Source organism: Hibiscus syriacus, unplaced genomic scaffold (genome assembly GCF_006381635.1).
Source record: "Hibiscus syriacus cultivar Baekdansim isolate YM2019G1 unplaced genomic scaffold, ASM638163v2 tig00002840_pilon, whole genome shotgun sequence".
In the NCBI taxonomy this organism is placed as follows: domain Eukaryota; kingdom Viridiplantae; phylum Streptophyta; class Magnoliopsida; order Malvales; family Malvaceae; genus Hibiscus; species Hibiscus syriacus.
This window is the reverse complement of record NW_024061947.1, coordinates 10,331,329-10,344,757: the sequence shown is the minus strand read 5'-3', so window position 1 is coordinate 10,344,757 and position 13,429 is coordinate 10,331,329. Positions and strand designations below refer to the sequence as shown.

Sequence of the window (13,429 nt, the reverse complement as noted above, 5' to 3'; positions counted from 1 at the left end):
GGGTTCTGGGCAAGGTATCCCCGATCCGTCCCGACTATATATAATATTTTTATATTTTTATATTAATTATATATATATATATATATTTTATATTTTTTATATTAATTATATATAAATATTTTCGGGTTCGAGTATAATATTTTGGGTCGGGATCGGACAGAGAAAAAAAATCCCCGACGGGGCGCCCCGATAAAAAACCCGTCAGGGATCAGGTCGGGGTTAGAGACGGGGAGCAAAACCCACCCCGAATTCGACCCATTGCCATTCCTATATCCCCGTGCAGAGGGTTGACACTGATCAACACCCGAATCATTTGGTCATTTTCGAATAATTCTAGCTGAAGTACTAGAGTCACCAATACCAGTGTAATCACGATCGAAACGAACAATTGACATTGTGGTCTGTTGGAGTTATAACTCCGTCCACGACCTCGTCCTCGATAACCACCTCCATGCTGATCACGCACTTGAGATGAATGATTATCAGTGGAATCTTTAACACTCAATTCACCATTAGGCTTTAGTTGAACAACATTGGCCGAGAGTCCTTCACCTAAGAACATTTTGTGTCGAGCTTCACAGTCAAGCAATATTTCGGTGAGAGTGTCTAATGATACCTCTTCCTTGGAAGCTATAGCAATTACAGATTCAAACTCCATAGTTAGGCCTGCAAGAATGACACTAACATGTTCTTGCTCGGTTACAACACTTCCAGAAGCATTTAGTAAATCACAACATCTTTGACTTTTGCTAAAATTCATGAATAGACAAGCCAGACTTCCTTTACTATGCAAAGTATGGCGAAGCGATGAGATTTTGCACTAGATCGTGCACCAAATAAACGTGTCACAACATTCCAAATAGCAGCAACAGATGTAAGGCCAGTGGTGAGGTAAAATCTTCATGCTTACAGTAGTTAACAACCAGGAGGCAAGCAACTTATCCTGTTTGCCTAAAAACCAAGAACTCTGAATTTTCCTCAATCTGCCCAACATCATTAGTAAGAAATTCACTTGGAAAAACTATATTAGGCGAGATGAACTTCAACGTAACCATAAATGATTAATGACACTTGATGTTTCCACAACAAATACGTATTTTCAGTGAGTTTAACTGTATTGTGTTTATGTATATGCTGAATGGAGCTTACACGAGTGGTAGTGTAGCTCATAAGGGAGTTGATATGTGAACCATTCTCACGAGTCGGATCAGCCATAAGATCAACCATATTGAGCAAGAACACAAATTTGAACTCCAAGAAAAATACATACCAAATCAAGAAGCAAAGAACGATGAAGCATGGAAGGTAGAAGACGAACACCTGAGCTTCATGAATGGCAGCAGGAAGTCGCCATAGCATCACCAGGAATTAGCGACTGATACCATGTTATGATATAAATCTAACTGTTATGTATGGAAGAAACAATAGAGAAGATAGAAGAAAAGCTCTGCATTTCATTTCATCAATCTTGCTTACATGAATGGAGCCTTGGTAGCTCATTTATATAAGCTGATTAACCATGCCACGTGATCAACAACTTCCCTTAACTAACTAGTAACAACACTTAACCAATTCTTAACAACTATAGTTACAACTAACATTACACTAACATGCTCTTCGTGGAAAGAGGGCAAGTGATATCAACAAGTGGATAGAACATAAAGAGTTGCGGTTGGAGTGAGACTGAGCTGATTTTCCGGGGTTATTACAATTGCTTAGTTATGTTCTGGATTAGGACACTTGGACCTTTTCTCTAAGTAGTAACCTTTCCGATTTTCCTTAAGTGCAACCTTCTTATGCATAGATAGTATCCATCACATCACAAAGAATGACTAGCATTGAATTTAATAAAACTAACTCTTTGTTTAAATTATAACTAAATCACAATTTAAATTAATTTAGTTAGTGAATTTAATAATAGAAGAAAGGAGATGGTGGTGACTTTAAAAATCAGGGCAGATGCATATGGTCTTATAAGAGTCAAATACATAGACAATTATTTTAATTATATATTAAATATAGTTTAATATATTAAATGGAGAAGAAAAACATAATAAATTTTGGAAAAAAAAATCTAATTTTCTATCATTGGTGTCACTAATCTCTTTTTCTTTTCGTCTTTGTTGATTGGCAGCGGTACTAACCTTAATGTTGCTTGCATACCACCGATATTTTTTTTTGCATTTTTTATATCGTTTATTTATTTTTTTTTGTTTTTTTATTCTCAATAAATTTGCATGTGTTGCACGTTTTCTTATGATTTTTGGCATGTTTTTCGGTTTTTTGGCCGTATTTTCATTTATCTTTTGTCTAAGGATTGATTGACATCGCCACGATTGACAAAATGACACTTATACGATATCTTGTGATTTTTCCTATTTTGGACTTCGGATTGGATTTGAATACACGATTTGCGTTCGTGGATAGCTTTTTACGTCGCTCGAGTCTGATTTGCTTTTTGTTGATAATCTTTCAAGAGTTTGATTTCCTTTTGTAGTTTGTTTGTCGATGCGATCAAATCTGTTTGTATCTATCTTTGTACGAGTTTCTTGGTTCAATTTAATTTTTCCTTGTATGGTCTTATGTGATCTTAAGTTGCTAGTTTTATTTCAATGATTATAGGAAAATTTCCTAATTATGCATAATTTACAATTGTAAACTTTTTATTTGTAATTTAACATATTTCCTATTTTGAATAAAATTAATTGTTTATTTCAACAACAAAAATCTTGAATACCTATTATATTAAAAAGTATTTTTTTATATAACAAAATAAACTGTGGGTTTACTAAAAAGAATATTACAATTTTGAACCATCATTTTTAAATTTTGGATCCGAGACTATTAACGATGTATTTCTTCTTGTACAATTAAAGAATTACAGCCAATGAGTATATGGAAGAGATAAAAAGTTGGTGGCATGAGAAAGATGACGAAAAAAGATAACTTGTTAGTAAAAAAATATTTTAATTCTCTAGGCATGTATGATGGATTTATATACATATTTTTAATGTTGGTGTTAGTCTAGAATAATATAATTATACGTAGGCTAACATGTTAAATAAATATATCTATCAGATAATAAATTTGATTCTGATAGATTGTTTATGTAATTGAATCTACCAATAATTTGGTAATTGTAATTATTGAAAGATATATAACTTTAAAGAGGAAGGAGTAATAAATTCAATTTTTTTATTTAAACTATTTATGAAAATTGAATTAATTTTATAGTTTAATAGTTATAATAATTATTATTTTCTTTAAAATATAATTGATTCTGACATTCTATTGCAGTGGTTCTTTTGCCCATGAATCTGACTTAAAAGGTTTGGCATGTTGAGTTTTGAAAGGAATAAAAGTTTGATTTCTTAAAGCAGTGATAGAAATCTTAGAAGAAGTTAAAGGATATTTCTACTGTATGAATTTTGCACTTCAATGAAGAAAGAGTTGGCTTAATTCTTAAGTGATGCTTGTAGCAATTACTTGTTGTAGAAGCTTTGCAATTCTATCACATGAATTGTGCGGATAAGTTGGTAAATAAATGCGTTATTTGTATTTGAAGAAGAGCTTTTAGCAACTGCTTGTTGCAAATATGCCTTCTCTTGGATTCTTTTTAATTCTTTTCTAATGCATTTACATTTTCATGCCATTTTAAATGTTTACTGAGTTATGCTGCTACCTTTCTGTTTTAGTTGTAGAAATTGGTGAAAATTCATTGGATGGTGCTTGATATATGATTTCAGGGTTCAGCTGAAGTTGCTTATCTTAGAAGGAGTGATGCATTTGCTGCTCTTAAGAGGTACAACAATGTACTGTTGGATGGAAACCCATGATAATTGAAATTGTTGGTGCCAATGCAGAAGTCCCTATTTCTGCTCGTGTTAATGTAACTGGACCAAGGGAAGGAAGAAGCAGACTGTTGTTATGACGTTGTTATTCTATGTTCTTCCTTGTCTTATTTGATTGTTGCTTTGACACTTATCTAATGTGTTTTCAATATTCTTCCTTATTTCTTTCTATGTTTTATTTACCAATTAGTTCTTCAGTCCATATTTGAATTCATTTCCTGGAATGCATATTTATTTCTAATCAAATATAGGTTATCCTTTTAAGCCATGATCATTGTTGAAATGAAGCCTGAACCCTCTTTCAGAGTATGTTTCTAAGCATCCATCCATTCATTTTTTTGTTTTGTTTTAGAGCTCTATTACATGGATTCATTATTTAAGGTGCCAAACCATTATCAATGCCAAATGCCAGGATACAGATATGAATTATGCATTTAATATTGCATTAGACATACAGATACAGTTTTGGATTTTTGACACAAGGCAACTAACACCAAATGAATGAAGTAAATACAAGGGGATATGGAGAGATTGTTGGATGTGAAAAACTAGGCCTGAAAACCCCTTAAAAAAACTCAACCACCTCAAAACAGTACCATGATGTATATATGTTGTTTATGGAGCTTGTGAGTTGATCATTTTTTTTAAAGTTATCGGGGCTCTCTCTCGTAGATGACTTCTCAAGAATCTAGGGTTTAATCTAATGATCCACCCAGCTTTCTTAGGAGGTAAGTTTTCGCAAGGTTGGGGTTTGATACTTGGCATTTGTAAATTCTCCTTCTGCAGTTCCTAGGGGGCCTTGGTCTCCTTTGTGTCAATAAGTAAATAAATAATGTCCTTAGCCCTTAACATCCTGTATTCTACCTTGAGCCTGTCATTTCATACAAATAAAAACTAAACAAAATCACAGATCGGTTATTTCTTACATCTAAAATTTTCAGTTGGTGTGCCAGTATTGACATTGTCTAGTTTTAGGTTGGTTTGCCGCAAGGCAATCTGCAGCTGCGAAGATTGTAGATGGAACAATTATCTGTGCATTGTATTTGTCTTATCATGCATTCTTTATGAATGATAGGTGGTGATGAGTATGGACTGATTGCAAGCTTTTAACTTCCATCTTTCTTAAGATGATGAGTGGTGGTATTTTGGTATCTGCTGTTAATTCACCATTTGCTGGATCTTGTTGCAGCCGTCGTGGGATATGACTATGAGGAGTGGCCGTGGTGGAGCTGGTCGTGGTAGAGGCCGTGGCCATGGCCTTGGAAAACGAAGCCTGTAGAGAAGTCGGCAGATGATCTTGACAAGGAGCTTGAGACCTATCATGCTGAATCCATGAATGTTTCCTGAAGTTTCAGACAAATATGAAATTTTAACAGTATCCCCCCCCCCCGCAACTATCTGTACAAGAATGGCGGCTTTACTGCCGCCCTGTACTTTGCCTTTGGACGGTTTACTTATTAGATTTTTCAAGCTTTGATGGGTTTCTTTTGTTATTTAGTTGATTTCAAGCTTAGTTGTACATTTAAATGGAATAAATATTTTCTTAATTTTTAATTTTATTTTAACTTTTAATAAATAATATGTTTTTTTAATTATTAATTTTATATTTTATACATAAAATAGTATAAAGACTATGATATAATTTACTGATATGTTGATATGTGAAAATTAAAATTTTGTAAATATAAATACATTACTATGCAAAGGATGTAGCGTAAAACAAATCTAAATCTCAATCTTGAACTTGAACTTAAAAACTTTATACCTTAATTTTTTTAATAAAGCTTAACTTTTTTAATAGTATGAATAGTCATCATGGTTATAAGAATATATGTGTAAAATGTTTCTTACCTTGTACCAAATTATTTCAATGATTAAGTAAATTTTATTGTTTTTAGAGATTACGAGTTCGAGCATCAATGACTAGGGCTGTAAATGAGACGAGACAGATCGTGAGCTACTCGAGATTGACTCGATCAAGGCTCGATAAATACTTGGATCGAATGGACTCGAGCTCGAGCTCGACTCGAGTTCTTAGCGAGCCGAAACGAGCTATTTGATATTTGACTCGAAAAGTTTGTGAGCATCTCAAAAATATAATATATTAAGATTTTTTTAAAAAAAATAAAATATTAATAATATTAATATTTATGTATTGATTTTTTTTAAAAAAAAGGGTAAGATTTTCATGTATTTAAGGTTCTGGTTCGAGTTTGAGTTTGAGGCTTCAATCGAGTTAAGTTTAAGATTTTTTTTTCATTTCGAGCCTTTCGAGCAGCTCACGAGCTTCAGTTCAGGATTTCGAGTTCGAGTCGAGCTTGAAAATTTTAAGCTCGCGAGTTTTCGAGTCTAGTCGAGCTCCATTTCAGAGTTTTTGAGTCGAGTCGAGCTCAGCAATACTCGAGCTCGACTCAGCTCGTTTACACCACTATCAATGTCTGTAAGAGTGATTGAGTGTTCATTGTCAAATGATTGAGATTACTTAGAATATATATTACTTTGTAATCATCTTAGTTTAATAAAAAAATATTTCTTAGTTTATTGATAACGACACATTCCTTGCAAACATAATTATATACAGTGACAAATCTAGAAATATTTTAGGGTGGATACACATGTTAACAACATAAATTTTTTAAATGGAATCAGTACAAATAAAATTTCAGTGTGGGCATCATCAGTAAAATAAGTAACTAATAGAAGAAAACTCAATTTTTGGTACGGGCATGAAAAATTTCAGGGTAGGCACATGCCCACTCTCAGCAAGCTGTGGCTCCGCCACTAATTATTTAGTCTCGGGTTCTCTATGAACAACATTATTTTTATTACTTTATTTTTATCGCTAGGAACATATAATAAGTTTTAAACATAAAAAAAGTAAAATAAAAAATTTGAACTTGGATATAACCTAATTTGAGCCAACCCAATTGTGATCTCTTATAAATAATATATTTTATTGAATTAGTGATGATTATAATGTAATATCTATTTATTATTTTTTTAATTTTAATAACACATACACAACTTAAAATGCAATTGTTGAATTTTTAGAAAAAAATATTTTTTCTCTTTTATTAATAAACCATTTAATGAGTTTTAATTTATATCAAATTAATTTATATGTATTTATGCATTTCTTTTTTATATTAAATTGTTTGATCATATTGATATCACGACTCACGATGTAATTTACTAACTCAACTAAAAATTGTAAAACTGTTAGAGTAGTGTAAAGGAGCAAAGGTAAAATTAACAAGTTCACAAATAGATTTCTTACCATTCATTATGGTCTATATAATTTTTTTTATTTATCCACTTTTAAAGGTAATAAGATATCATATAGTCTAATGTATCTTTCCTTTTTCTTTTTCCAATGACAATTTAATAATTATAAATTAGAAAAAAGAAAAAAAATGGGGGAAAAGGGTAAGCAAGTAGCAGGCAGGCTCGGCCTAGACAGTGTAAAGTAGCAAAGGAGTAAGAGGAAAGGAGTGTTTGTCTTCCCTCATGCTGCTCAATCTTTTCCAAATGTTATGAAACAAATAAAGAAGAAAAAGATGAATTTTTCTGGGTTCATCAACTACCTCCTGTTAATTTAACTTTCTCGCAACAATCATTTCACATGTATTCTTCTGCTAGTACCACAACTACTATATGAACAAACAAAAAAGTTGTTCATTCAGAGCAAAAGAGAACAAAAAGAAAGAACCCCCACCCACAATGGGTTCCGAGCAGACAGATTCCCCCAGCGAGAACGGGTACCTTTTATTTTTTTTCCCGTACCTTGTTTAGATTTGTTCATTTTGCTTCCATTTTGTATCAGATCTGATTCCATGCTTCTACTTTACTCTGTTGTGCTCAGATTCGCTTGCTAGTTGTAATATGGTGTTCTTGTTATTTTTGTTCTTTTTTAAAATAGTGAAGATCAATTGAAGGAGAAAAAAATTATTTGAGCTGCGCATATTTGATTGATACCCACATAGATGAAATGCTGGATTCCTTGGTGTGATTAATTTTGGCTTTGTGCTTTGTTTTTGTAGAAATGTCATTAGTCATCAGAATTTTTATTGTTTTTTTCGTTAATCGTACATATTCATGTACTTGGCCTCTTGCACTCTTTGTTCGTCTATAGATCCAACTACTTCACCACTTCTTCAGATCAAAATCTGTGTACTAAATAGTTTTTTTTTGTTAATGAAAGTGAACTGTTTAAGGTACATAGATCCCTTCTCTTGAGTCTACAAGTAATTTACCTTAGCCGCCTTTTTCTTTTCCTGGCAAACGAAAACCTAAAATCCCTAACATTTTACTGCATTTCATCTCTGATTGGAAATCTAACTCTAACGAAAGCTCAAAAGAAATTTACTTAACCATGCCTAAGGTTAGGCATTAAGGCTGCATTCTTTTAGCCATGTTCTCTTTTTCTTTTACTTAAAGTTCTTGTTCGCCTTCATGGAACTTGAGTTTTCTGTTATGGGTTATTAGTTAGAAACACCTGGGTTTGGATTATTATGATAGAATAGTTCTCTCTTGTGCATTTTTAGAAAAAAGAATCCATATGTTTTCTGTTTGTATTTAAGTATAACATGAATTACTATGATTGGATAGTGTTCTCTTGTTCATTTTTAGAAAAATTTATTTCCCAAGCATATTTTCACTTCTCGATTTCTTGTACACGAATTCTTGAAAAATCTGGGTATTTGTTATATGCGTTTCTTTTAATGTTTCAGTAGATGTAGAAATATTTGTAGTGCTTGTTTATCTGTTGCTGAATTTTCTGGCTTTTGAGATAATTATGAGCGCTAATAGTTGTAAATTGTTTAATTTCGGTTTTTTATTTTCTATTATCTGACTTAATCTTTCTATGTTTAATCTTGTTACTAGCAGAAGAGATGGGGAGGATGTTGGGGGCATTTTCCTGTTTCAGTTCACAGAAAGGTGGAAAGCGAATTGTACCTGCATCTCGTATGCCCGAGGGCAATGCATCAGCTGCCCAGCCAAATAGTTCTCAAGCTGTTCTGGGTTGACCAATCAAGCTACTACATTAGTTCCATCACTTCTAGCACCGCCTTCTTCACCAGCGTCGTTTCTAATTCTCCATCCCTTCAACTGCTCAATCACCTAATTGCTTCTTGTCATTATCAGCTAACTCACCTGGAGGGCCATCGTCCAATATGTTTGCCACTGGACCATATTCCCATGAGACACAACTAGTTTCCCCTCCTGTTTTCTCAACCTTCACAACTGAGCCTTCCACTGCTCCTCTCACTCCTCCGCCTGAGTTGGCCCACCTGACAACCCCCTCTTCACCTGATGTCCCTTTTGCTCGGTTCTTGAACTCTTCTGTGGATCTTGAAAATGCCAATAAGAATCATTATATTGCTGCAAATGATCTTCAATCTACATATTCACTTTATCCAGGCAGTCCTGCCAGTAGCCTCAGATCACCAATCTCTAGGACCTCAGCTGACTGTTTGTCATCCTTTCCTGAACGGAGTTTCCTCCACAACGGGGTCCTTCAATTCTCCCCAGCATGGCAAACATTCTAGGAGTGGTTCTGGCAGACTATTTGTGCATGATGTAACCGGTTCCTCCATAGGGTCTCAAGATACCAATTTCTTTTGTCCCGATACATTTGCACGATTCTATCTGGATCAGAACCCACTTCCTCATGCTGTTGGGAGATTAAGTGTTTCGAAAGATTCGGATGTTTACCCTACTGGTAGCAGTGCACATCAAAATAAGCAGAGTAAAAGTCCTAAGCAAGATGTAGAAGAACTGGAAGCTTATAGAGCTTCCTTTGGATTTAGTGCAGATGAAATAATTACTACTACTCAATATGTGGAGATTATTGATGTTGCGGATGAATCGTTTACAATGACTCCTTTTCCCATAGATAACCTTCTTTTGAAGAAAGTATGGAACTTGCATCTGTTGCCATAGGATCGAAGGCAGAGAGGTTACAGGAAAACTCTCTGGGTGATATCAAACGAAAATCAAAACCTGATATTGTCAATTGGGCTGGACACCATGATGTGCAAGTGTCATGCAATGGATATGAAGTAAGTGTCCTTTAGTTGATCTAAAGTTCATTTATTACTCTGGCTGTTTTTGGTTGTCAAGAAATAATGGGACCACAATTTTATTGAAAATCCTTGGCATCATATTTAACCTTCTAAGCATTTGGATATCTTCTATTTCATAATTCTTAGTAAATAAGGCATAGTTACATATTTTCAAATTGAGTGATAATTTGTGGCATTGGTGGTCCTACTTTATCATACAAAAGACAATAGACTTGCACAGCATTGTATTAGAATTGGATTTCGTGATGAATCAAAAAATTATTACTTGAGAATGTTTAAGTTCCCGAGCATCTGGACTGCTTTCTGCACTGTAATAGAAGCCGCACACGTTAAAGATATTGTGCCCTGTTGAAAATCAATAACATTCTCCTAATATGGTGCAGATCATAAATTAAGGGCAGGTGGCTGATGTCTCTGGATCGAGTATGCCTATCAACCATCCCTTGACCGATGAAGAGGAGGATGTACTTTTGAAGAAGAGTTCATCGAGGAGCAGGAAATATCAACTGGGCTTGTCATGCTCTGATGCAGAGATCGACTACAGGAGAGGAAGAAGCTTAAGAGAACGTGAAGGAGATTTGAATTCCATGACTAAGAACCAACCAACTTCGAGAACAAGTAAAGTTATCAGCTGCTTCCAGATGTAGTAAAACTGCAGTTTTCTTTAGTTATAACTTGTGTTAATGGTTCGTTCTTTCATTTCTTTCGTTGTCCATCTCCTGGTCAGGTGTGCGACCTGATGTCTCTGATTATGAGTGTAATTCTGTTATATTAACCCGAGCTTCCTGCTTCACTATGATTTACATGTTTTGTGATGATGTGTAATTATCTATATTATACTTTTGTAAAATGCAATTCACAGCGCAGTTTACAGTCTCTGTGTTACATGTATTTTGTGTGTGGTGCTTGTATTAAGTCGATTATGACCATAATAAATGATCAGTTCGATTACTGTATGTGATGATTAATTAAGTACACTCATAGCAAGTGGAGGCACTTGCTTGGGTTTCCACCATACTTGGGGTTCAATTGGTCCTCTAGTCGATGTGCGCAACCAGTCCACCATCACCATTTAGCACAACACCAATGCCCTGTTTTGTCAAGATCTTGATACGCAAGATGGACAGATTTTATGTTTAGTGGGCTAACTTATAAAATTTCATGAAATTCAAATAAATTATCAGTAGAATATACAAAGAAAATATCTAAAGTATATGAAAATTTGAAACTTTTATGAGAGACGATTGCTTTCGTCAACTTCTCGGTCAATCCCTGTATGTATCAATGCCTCAAATAACGCATTCTAAATTCACCATGTGAGCTGGAACAAGCTTGCTATGAATTACGACCTCGTTTTTCACGGACTAAAGTTGTCCCAACAAAACAGCCTTAAAGAATACAAAAGCACTACAACTTCAAAGTATGCCAATTTTTTTTTAATATTTTTTTAATAATATGTAATATATGGAATAGTTCATAGCGTACGTCAAATACCACAATATACCACTAAAACGATGATCAAAACACACCACAAGTAAATTTGTCCTTGTTATGTAAATATTAAAAAATATAAGCATTTATTTAAAATTAATCGTTAATTAAAATTTAGTTTTACTTTTAATAGAATTATAATTAAATTATGATTTTTTGATTAAAAATAAAATAAAATAAATTTAATTAATTTAATTTGTTTAGAATTAGAATTTGTAAATTATTTAAGGATTTATTTAAAACCAATTTCTATTCATTAATAGCTGTAAACTTGCAATTTCATACATTGTTTTCTTTTATATGAGCTGTTACTTCCGTTTTAAATTGTACCTGTTCTTCAGCATTTAAACTTGTTTACATGATTTAAAAAAAACAAAAAACTGTTTACATGGTTGTCAAAAAAATAAAACTAAGTTTAATTATAATTCTATTAAATGATAGTCGTTTGATAATGTCAAATGGTCATTATTTTTAATAATTTAATTATAATTCTATTAAAAGTAAAACTAAATTTTAATTAATGATTAATTTTAAATAAATCTTTATACTTTTTAATATATACATAATAAGGATAAATTTGCTTGTGATGCGTTTCAGTCGCTGCTTTAGTGGTGCGTTTCGGTCGCCGCTTTAGTAGTGCATTGCGATATGCGACGTGCGCTGTAGAATCTTCATGTAATATATAATATATAACAAATTTTCGATCAAGACATATTATCTTAAGACATTTATATTATCTCATAAAATAATCATATTCATAGTATCTAATCATATTTAAAATTGATTCATATTTAATTTAGGGTAAAGTACACAAATGGTCCATTGACTATAGAATATTATTTTATTGAGTCCTCTGACTATTAAAAGTTATAAAATGGTCCCTTGATTATAAGTCATTGTTTTAAGTCCTTTGACTATTAAAAGTTACAAAATGGTCACTCGACTATTCATTGTGTTTCCAAACTCGTTCTATTTCATTAAAAATATTGATGGTAGTTTGAGCTAGATGTTAATCTTCTGATTGAATTATGATAGTTGTTTGAGATTCTGTGATCATATTATATCATATCTTAGTCAGCAAGTTAACGTCCAACTCAAACTGTCGTCAAATTTTTTAATGAAAAAGGTCGAGTTTGGAACACAATGAATAGTCGGGTGACCATTTTGTAACTTTTAACAGTCAGGAGACTTAAAAAATGTCTTATAATCGGAGTCTAATTTGTAACTTTTAATAATCAAAGGACTCAATAAAACAACATACTATAATCAGGGGACCATTTATGTACTTTACCCTTTAATTTAAAACATGTTTGAATCATGGAGTATGTGTCGACCTTATCAATAATATCTTAGTTCTATCCCTTGTGTATTGTTTAACACATCTTGGTTTTTATTTAAATTGTCATAAACATTTTAAATTTGAATTTTATGTAAGGGTAAAGTACACAAATGATCCTCCGACTATAGGATTTTACTTTGTTGTGTCCCTTGACTATTAAAAGTTATAAAATGACCACTTAACTATTCATTATGTTCCAAACTCGTTATTTTCTGTTAAAAAAGTTGACGTTAGTCTAAGCTGGACGTCAACATATTGACTGAGATATGATAAAATCTAATTTCAGAATTTCAAACGACTATCATATCCTAGCCAGTATATTAACATCCAACTCAAACATCTGTCAATTTCTCAACGAAAAATAACAAGTTTGAAACATAATGAACAACCGAGTGACTATTTTGTATCTTTTAGTAATTAATGGACTCAACAAAGCAACATCCTATAGTCAAGGGACCATTTTGTAACATTTAATAGTCGAGGGACTCAGCAAAATAACATCCTATAGTCGGAGGATCATTAGTGTATTTTACCCTTTATTTAATTCTATTAATCAGATATCTTATTCAATTATGTCTTACCTGATCGAAGACCAAGTTTAACACAGTATGTGTATATATGCTGAATAAAAATTTAGTCAATCTATAGTCTTAAAGTAAGAA

The 13,429-nt window shown here is 32.9% G+C and overlaps 1 pseudogene; it reads left to right on the top strand.

Moving 5' to 3' along the window:
- The first annotated feature begins 8,933 nt into the window (after positions 1 to 8,933).
- On the top strand, positions 8,934 to 10,748 carry LOC120157551 (annotated as a pseudogene).
- The last annotated feature ends 2,681 nt before the right edge of the window (positions 10,749 to 13,429 follow it).